The sequence below is a fragment of the Lycium barbarum genome, chromosome 2, assembly GCF_019175385.1.
Source record: "Lycium barbarum isolate Lr01 chromosome 2, ASM1917538v2, whole genome shotgun sequence".
Lineage (NCBI taxonomy): Eukaryota > Viridiplantae > Streptophyta > Magnoliopsida > Solanales > Solanaceae > Lycium > Lycium barbarum.
The window spans coordinates 18,996,164-19,005,264 of record NC_083338.1 but is presented as its reverse complement, the minus strand read 5'-3'; the positions used below and the strand labels follow the sequence as shown (position 1 = coordinate 19,005,264).

The following is a 9,101-nucleotide window of genomic DNA, read 5'->3' as shown; positions in this document are numbered from 1 at the left end:
CAATTAAGCGTAGCTAATAGGGCGCGGAACAGGTATGTTAAGGCTCGTCCCTTTCTTTCAAGGCATGATTCCGATGTTATGAGTTCATAAGTGTTTCCATATATTCCTCATTTTCAAAAGTTAGATGTTTATGAATCTTTGGCATGATTCTCTTCCTAGTAAGCCGTAAATGTTTTCCAAAATGACTATACTTTTCCAAAACAAAGGTTCATGACTTTGTAAGATTTTATGACCACAACGACGGACATGTTTTTGTAATGATAACGATGCTGTCAAAGAAGAGAATATATCCAGGATGGTTATGACAAGAATGGTTTCATGTCTAAAAGTCTTAAGTTAAGGAGCCAATATGAATATAAGAATAATGAGCTAGTTCTTGATTTCAATTCTATTCCTTTGTTATGAATCTATTTTCTAAAGACCCCAAATTGTATGAGTAGATGTTTTATGAGGCTTATGATCTTATTCTATGTATTCTCTTGATGCTATTCTTTATTGATAGTCTCGCCTTATAATACTAGTCCTTTCGAGGTGAGACAAGACGATCCTGATTATTCCATAATGTAATCGGAGGTTTCCGACCTAACGTCACTCCGATAAAGTTATAGCGTTTGGTTGGGCTCTTATGCATGCTTATGATAGATAATAACACCGTGTCTATATGGCACGGGCAGTCACCGCTAAGGCGGGCAGCTATACGGATACACCGTGTCTATATGGTACGGGCAGTCACCGCTAAAGCGAGCAGCTATACGGATACACCATGACCTTTTGTCATGGGCAGACACCACTAGTGGGCGGCTATGGATGATTACACCGCGCCTATATGGCCGGGCAGTCACCGCTAAGGCGGGTAGCTATATGGATACTCCGGGCCTAGTTGGCCGGGCAGTCACCGCTAAGGCGGGCAGCTATATGGACATGTATACAGGAAAATAAAAGTGAGCATGCATGATTCCGCCTTAAGAGGCAGGCAGTTACAGTCGTATCTTTTCTTATACCTTCCATATGTTCCTTACTATGTTGTTGTTCATGTTCTGTCCATTTTATTATGTTATCTTTTATACCTTACATACTCAGTACAATGCTCGTACTGACCCCTCTTCTTTGGGGGCTGCGTTTCATGCCGCGCAGGTACACCCAGATGAGTTGAAGCTATTATAGAAGATGTTCCAGCCAAGTTGGCGAGCTCCATTTGGCCCTGGAGTGTAGCCGAGTCAGTGTACTATGCTATGATGTCTTGTTCGAAGTTAGAGACTTTGCAGACAGAGTTGTGGGTATTGGTTGTCAGTTCAGTAAGCGGATCCATCAGCCGAGGTGTCATTCGTGTCATGATATAAGTTTCATATGATTATAGATTTTGTTTGATTTGAAAGTAACGAAGAAGAATATTTCTGAAAATTTTACTATGCATTTCATCTTTATTTGATTTAAAAAGTCCAAAGGATTATGTATGTAATAAAAGTCAGTGGGTTCGCTCGGCTCTAAGTAAGGGTCGGGTGCCCATCATACCCTAGTAAGATCGGGGTGTGACAAAGTGGTATCAGAGCAGGTCGGTCTAAGGGTTGTCTGCAAAGTCGTGTCTAGTAGAGTCCTGTTTATGGGTGTGAAGCCGGCCACATTTATAAACAGGAGGCTGCGGGGCATCTAGGGATTATTGACCTTCTTTCTGTCTTAGATCGTGCGATAGAGCCAAGTCATAGGAAATAAGATTCCTTATATTAACCGTTGATTTCCGCAGACGCCTAGTATCGACGGAAGAAGGCAAGTGACGATATGGCAAGTCACAGAGGTAAGTCGGGATATTTGTTCTGTTACCTGAAACTTGACGCACTGGATGGCTGAAATGTGTCATATAGTTGTATGTTCTGTGAGGTACTGTCGATATTTGCTACGTACAGATGTTGGAAAGTAAGAACGGTAAAAGTGGTTTTGCCAGAATGGGTACGCCTAACAGGAGGAAGCGTGGAAAGGAAATACTGTAAATAGGCAATAAGTGAGATGTGTTGTTTCAGAAAGGTTATGGATTTGGCATGGCGACGAAGGTATGACCGCTACCATTGGGAATCTGGGAATCCAGGACGAATGATAGTTATGCAAGTGAGTCAAAAGTGAGCACTGGGAATTGAAAAGGGTAAAATGGTAATTGCAAAAGAAAGGACGTGTTACGAGAGTGTCTCGGAATCTGTAAGACCTCGACTTGCTCCAGAACATGTAATAAAGGTTATGCGAGGAAGTGGACGCGATTATATCAGCATTAAGGTACCAGATTCTGTCGATGTTTCAAGGTTAAGCGTGCTCAGGTGAGGGCAATTTTAGGATGGGTGACCCCCTGGGAAGTATGCAAGAATTCTATAAATTGAGACATGAGAGGCAAATGAGAAGTTAGGGTAGCCTAAGGGAAACTAGAGTGTATGGGATGGTTGGAGATCATAAAAAGACGCGTAGGACGAGGCAGGCTAGATCGGTGAAGAGACAGAGAGTGCGCCACAACTCGGGAATTAGGATAGGCTTGAATAGCGTATGGAAGTATTTTGTGGGCTAGTTGATAGTAAAGATATATATATATATATATATATATATATATGAATGCGTAGGATATCCCACATATGATTGTATCGGTGGACATGTGAGTTCTAGCAACCGGCCCTACGGTAAGGAAGGCATTGATCAAGTAAGGGTACCGAAGTTCGAGGGACGGTAAAAATAACTGGTACAAGTGTTACCAGGTAAACTGCTATTATTTTTACTATAGGTTAAGATTGGAAATTCTAGTATAACGATATTTGGAAAAGAAAGAGAGTGAGTAGATGGAAAATAAAGAGATCAAAGTGTCGGAAGGAGGTGAAAGGTAAGAAACCTCAGTAAGTGAAGCTCCCGAGAGAAATTACCGGCAAGCATGACACTATTTGGGTAAGAACTCAAAGTAGCCATGTGAAAAGGGATAGAGTGTGATAAAAGGAAACAGGAGAGAAGTGTATGAGGTTCGAGAACCGATTTTGATGAGTGGGGCTAAAGGAATAGTGACTAGGATAGGGGAATGTGAAGTAAGAGAAAGAAAGCCTGGGTTTGCGATGATGTTGAGGTGAGAGATCTATGAAAGAATAAATGTGTAGCTATACTAAGATAATTAAAGATTCGATGAACAAGGATGGGGAGAGTGAAGGTTGTAAGGATTCTGTGCTAAGAACAAAGTAGTGAAATGCTTAAGGAAAATGGACGCACAGCTATAACACAAACACGTAGTTAACCAAGAATTACGAGCATGTGAGCTAAGCAAGTGAAAGGACGAATAGTAGAAGGAAGGGTGTGGAAATGTGGACAAATAAGGATATAGGCGGAAAGTAAAAGGAAAACTTAGGATAAGAAGTTTTCGATATGTTAGGCACAGAGTGGGAGAAAGATGAGGAATGAGGTATAAATGAAGACTTCATAAAGGGCTTTTGGCATATAAGGAACCCCTTAAAGGGGGGGGGGAGACTATATTATATTAGGCCAAAAAGGGATCACAATATTTTCAAGTACCAGAAAAGGAAACCCATGACGTGGAATGAGGACTCGTGTGAAGACCGAGGAGTTCGATCATAAAGAAAGTAGGGTGAAGGACAAGGAACGAGCACGAAGAGAAGAACGACAACAAAAGGGACCCTCCCGAAGTATTACGACACCCCACAAGATCAGTTGAACATTCGAGGACGAATGTTCTAAAGGGGGGGAGGATGTTATATCCCGTATTTTATACGTTCAGATATTTCAAGGTAGTCGTGGTAAGTTAAGGGAATGACCATCTTCCAAAATTATGTTAATGTACAAGTTGGTTATGAATATTATTTACGAACATTAGTAGTATGGAAATATTGAGAGAGGCTAAGGGAAAAAAGGGAAATTCACAAAATGGCTCATGGTAATATTGTGGAAGGCTAGGGGCAAAACGGGAATTTCACAAAGTGTTCAAGAATGTTCTTAAAGGACCAAAGTGTTCACAAAAATTCATGAAAGGGCCATTTGGACGTGGGAGTGTGTGTGTGTGTGGGCCCCACTCTTTTATGGCCATGTAATGAATATATATGGACCAAGCTTACACAAGAAGACAACTAGTCTTCTTTGGTTATTTTAGAAAATTCAAGAAAAGGAAGAAATTTCGAGAAAAAAAAAAGGAGAAGAGGGCATGTGCCCCTCACATGCTTGTAAGAACTATATCTATATATATATATATGAGAGGTCATCATTTTAATTCAAGAAATTTGGAGAAACAAAGAAAACAAAGAAGGAGGAAAACTAGAAGGGCCATTCGGCCAAGACCATGGAAAATTAGCTCTTTGAATTCTTGACCAAAAAAAATATTCTCTTCTAGTATTTCCACCAAATGGAAGGTCCCTTTTAACATGAAATGGTTGTTGGAGCAAGCCAAGCATTTGTTTGGGTGATTTACCAAACCTAGCTAAGTAAAACGATAAGTGGAGAAAGGTAAGATTCAATCTTCTTTTACATGTGCTATAGACAATTTATGTATGTTTTAGTATGTGGAAATGGATGAAGTTCATGAAATGTGCATGTGTGTGTGGTATGGCCGAATGTAGTTGCATTGTGTAGAGAAAATGAATTGATTTTATTTAGTAGTTTAATTGTTGTGTTGTGGATTCCATGAGGTAAAATGAGGATTTAATGGCTTGAAATGAAGTTGTAATCGTTGTGGCGTCGTGGTGGAAGTTAATGCGACATTAGCATGAATTCTTATATTTGTATGGATGAAGTTGTTAATGTAAAATGTTGGTGGAATTCACGAACTTGGAAGTGAGACATTTGTTTGGAAGATTGTAAGTTGGGTTGTGGTGATTGAATTTGAAAGAAGGAGTTAAGTTGTTATTGTTCTTGTTGAATTTGGAAGGTGTCGGGTGAAGTAGTGTGTTGATTGAGTCGTTTTGAATATTATATGAATTGAATTGAATATAAATGAAATGTCGTTGAATTGTATGACGAAGGTTGTTGATGTTAGAATGTGTCTTGAATTGATTTTTGATATTGTTGGCATAATTGTTGGTATTGTTGTTGGTACTTTGGCCGAGTTGTATTCTCGGATTGATTGATTGATGATTTGGGCCGAGTTAGATTCTCGGGGATGGTGTATTTACAGGGGAGATGCTGCCGAAATTTCGGCAGATCATAAGTGAATTTATTTGAAGAATTAAGACAAGTATATGGTGATGAATCTAATGGTTCCGCTAACCTTCTTGAATGTAGAATAGCGGTAGCGAGCTTGGACAATTAAGCGTAGCTAATAGGGCGCGGAACAGGTATGTTAAGGCTCGTCCCTTTCTTTCAAGGCATGATTCCGATGTTATGATTTCATAAGTGTTTCCATATATTCCTCATTTTCAAAAGCTAGATGTTTATGAATCTTTGGCATGATTCTCTTCCTAGTAACCCGTAAATGTTTTCCAAAATGCCTATACGTTTCCAAAACAAAGGTTCATGACTTTGTAAGATTTTATGACCACAACGACGGACATGTTTTTGTAATGATAACGATGCTGTCAAAGAAGAGAATATGTCCAGGATGGTTATGACAAGAATGGTTTCATGTCTAAAAGTCTTAAGTTAAGGAGCCAATATGAATATAAGAATAATGAGCTAGTTCTTGATTTCAATTCTATTCCTTTGTTATGACTCTATTTTCTAAAGACCCCAAAGTGTATAAGTAGATGTTTTATGAGGCTTATGATCTTATTCTATGTATTCTCTTGATGCTATTCTTTATTGATAGTCTCGCCTTATAATACTAGTCCTTTCGAGGTGAGACATGACGATCCTCATTATTCCATAATGTAATCGGAGGTTTCCGACCTTACGTCACTCCGATAAAGTTATAGCGTTTAGTTGGGCTCTTATGCATGCTTATGATAGATAATAACACCGTGTCTATATGGCACGGGCAGTCACCGCTAAGGCGGGCAGCTATACGGATACACCGTGTCTATATGGCACGGGCAGTCACCGCTAAAACGGGCAGCTATACGGATACACCATGACCTTTTGGCATGGGCAGACACCACTAGTGGGCGGCTATGGATGATTACACCGCGCCTATACGGCCAGGCAGTCACCGCTAAGGCAGATAGCTATATGGATACACCGGGCCTAGTTGGCCGGGCAGTCACCGCTAAGGCGGGCAGCTATATGGACATGTATACAGGAAAATAAAAGTGAGCATGCATGATTCCGCCTTAAGAGGCAGGCAGTTACAGTCGTATCTTTTCTTATACCATCCATATGTTCCTTACTATGTTGTTGTTCATGTTCTGTCCATTTTATTATGTTATCTTTTATGCCTTACATACTCAGTACAATGCTCGTACTGACCCCTCTTCTTCGGAGGCTGCGTTTCATACTGCGCAGGTACACCCAGATGAGTTGAAGCTATTATAGAAGATGTTCCAGCGAAGTTGGCGAGCTCCATTTGGCCCTGGAGTGTAGCCGAGTCAGCGTACTATGCTATGATTTCTTGTTCGAAGTTAGAGACTTTGCAGACAGAGTTGTGGGTATTGGTTGTCAGTTCAGTAAGCGGCTCCATTAGCCGAGGTGTCATTCGTGTCATGATATAAGTTTCATATGATTACAGATTTTGTTTGATTTGAAAGTAACGAAGAAGAATATTTCTAAAAATTATACTATGCATTTCATCTTTATTTGATTTAAAAAGTCCAAAGGATTATGTATGTAATAAAAGTCAGTGGGTTCGCTCGGCTCTAAGTAAGGGTTAGGTGCCCATCACACCCTAGTAATATCGGGGTGTAACAGGTATTATCGTTACTCTCTATGTATAATAAAATGTTGCGATAGAAGAACCACAAAAACACACATGTGACAGGTAGTTAGTTAGAGAGACAAACATCCGAGGAAAACATTTTTGGATCCAATTTAAATGAGAGATTGAAAAATTTCAAGAAGGTGATAAAGTTTTTTCTATCCAGAGAAATTTCCATTTCAAACGTTTTAATTCACAATACATCTGTCGAAAATAATCGACAATGGCAGATGGAATTATGAAGAAATTACCCGAAGAGGTTCCCAGTTATATACTTTCGAGACTTACAGTGAAATCTCTAATGCGATACAGATGTATCTCTAAAATTTGGTATACTCTATTACAATCCTCTTATTTTATCAATCTTCATATCAAGCACCCCATCACCACCAAAGACCATTTTATTCTCTTTAAACGATCTCTTCAAGAAGAAGAAGGGGAATTTAAAAATCTCTTGTCTTTTCTTTGTGGTGGTGATGATAGTGATGATCTTATCCCCATTTCTCCAAACATGGAAGTTCCATATCTATGTTCTAGTTATGCTAGTCTGTCTCATAGTCTCATGGGGCCTTGCAATGGTCTGATTGTTCTGACTGATACCCAAAGCATTGTCTTACTTAATCCCGCCACTAGGAAATACAACCTGCTTCAACCCAGTCCATTTGGCTGTCCACAGGGTTTCAACCGTTATGTTTGTAGTCTAGGATTTGGCTTCGAGTTGACGGTGAATAATTAGAAATTCGTTAGGATTTCAAAAATATATTCGGATCCCTACAGGGATCCTTGCGTGAGAGGGTTCAAAGTTGAGATTTATGATTTGGACATTGATTCTTGGAGAGAACAAATCTACGAGGAGGAAGAGTTTCCCTTGGTGTTTTGGGTTCCTTGTTCAGAGATCTTTTACAAGGGAGTCGTTCATTGGTTTGCAACTGCAGATACAAAGGTAATTTTTTGTTTTGATATGAGCACTGATACATTTCGTAATATGAAGATGCCGGACACTTGTTATGTTCTTGATGGGAAGTGTTATGGCCTTGTAATTTTTGTTGAGTCTCTCACATTTATTTGTTATCGTGATCCAACATGTGATATTGATCATACAGTGGATATGATGGATATTTGGACAGTGAAAGATTATGGCGTAAATGATTCTTGGATTAAGTTATACACTATTAGACCTCTTCCTATTGAATCCCCTTTAACGGTTTGGAAGGATTTATTGCTTCTTCAAAGTAGAACTGGACAATTGATTTCCTACAATTTTATTTCGGATGAAGTAAAGGAATTTAATTTACATGGATATCCTTCAAGCTTGAGGGTTGTAGTTTACAAGGAAAGCTTTACTTCTGTTCCAAAAGAAAACGGGCAAGGCCCACAAGCTCAAGGAATTTAGAAATGGTATGGCTCTTTTGTTTTTTTGTTTTTTTTTTTGTTTTGTTTTGTTTTGTTTTGTTTTGATGAGTTAGTACATAGTCTTCAAGATACAGAAAATTTTGGTGAAATGTTTCAACACTTATCCTTTGGCAATTAGTTGAAAGGTTTTAACACTTATCTTTTGGTGATTAGTTGTTACCATGAGCAGCAACCAAATTAGAAATAATTTATGTGCTACAATGTATTTGAATGATATTTAATCTAGCACTCAGAATTGATATTTTTTTTTATTTGTGCTAACCTAGATAACAAAAAAATTAGAAACTTCAAGGTTCAATTTAGCCAAAAAAAAAAAAAAGGAATAAAACGTATGTTCAATCTTCTTCATAGGTGGGTTGTTCCATATTTAATTCAAGTTAACAAAAATATTTGCTTTCTATGAGTAATGTAATGATGTTGTTGTTATTTGCAGCATAACATGTTAATTTTTTACTACCACATGAGGAAAGACATTAAAAAAAATTACTTTTAAATGTATACCGTTATAGATAATATCTGTCATAAATATCTTACCCTTCTCAAACCACCATCCCACACTCAAATTAACAGATGACCTCGATCTATTCAAATGCATAGTCTACAAAGTTAGACAAATCCATTGATATGAATTTCATATTTTAAGAGTAGGTCAAAGTCAAAATCAAACCTAAAACCCATGACCAAATCCCAAAATAACTTATGTTCCCATGTAACCCATAAAGCTAAGAGTCCAACTATATAGATTTCTAATCCGACTTCATTTCGATGTTCAAATCCCAAATTTGGTGTTTCTAGAGCTCAGACTCATACTCCATAGTTTTTTTGGACTTAATTGCATGATTTACATATACGTATCTAGCACAAGAACAAGTATAACAGCTAG

The 9,101-nt window shown here is 38.5% G+C and overlaps 1 pseudogene; it reads left to right on the top strand.

Moving 5' to 3' along the window:
• Positions 1-5,139: 5,139 nt before the first annotated feature.
• Positions 5,140-8,613, top strand: LOC132629381 (F-box protein CPR1-like; annotated as a pseudogene).
• The last annotated feature ends 488 nt before the right edge of the window (positions 8,614-9,101 follow it).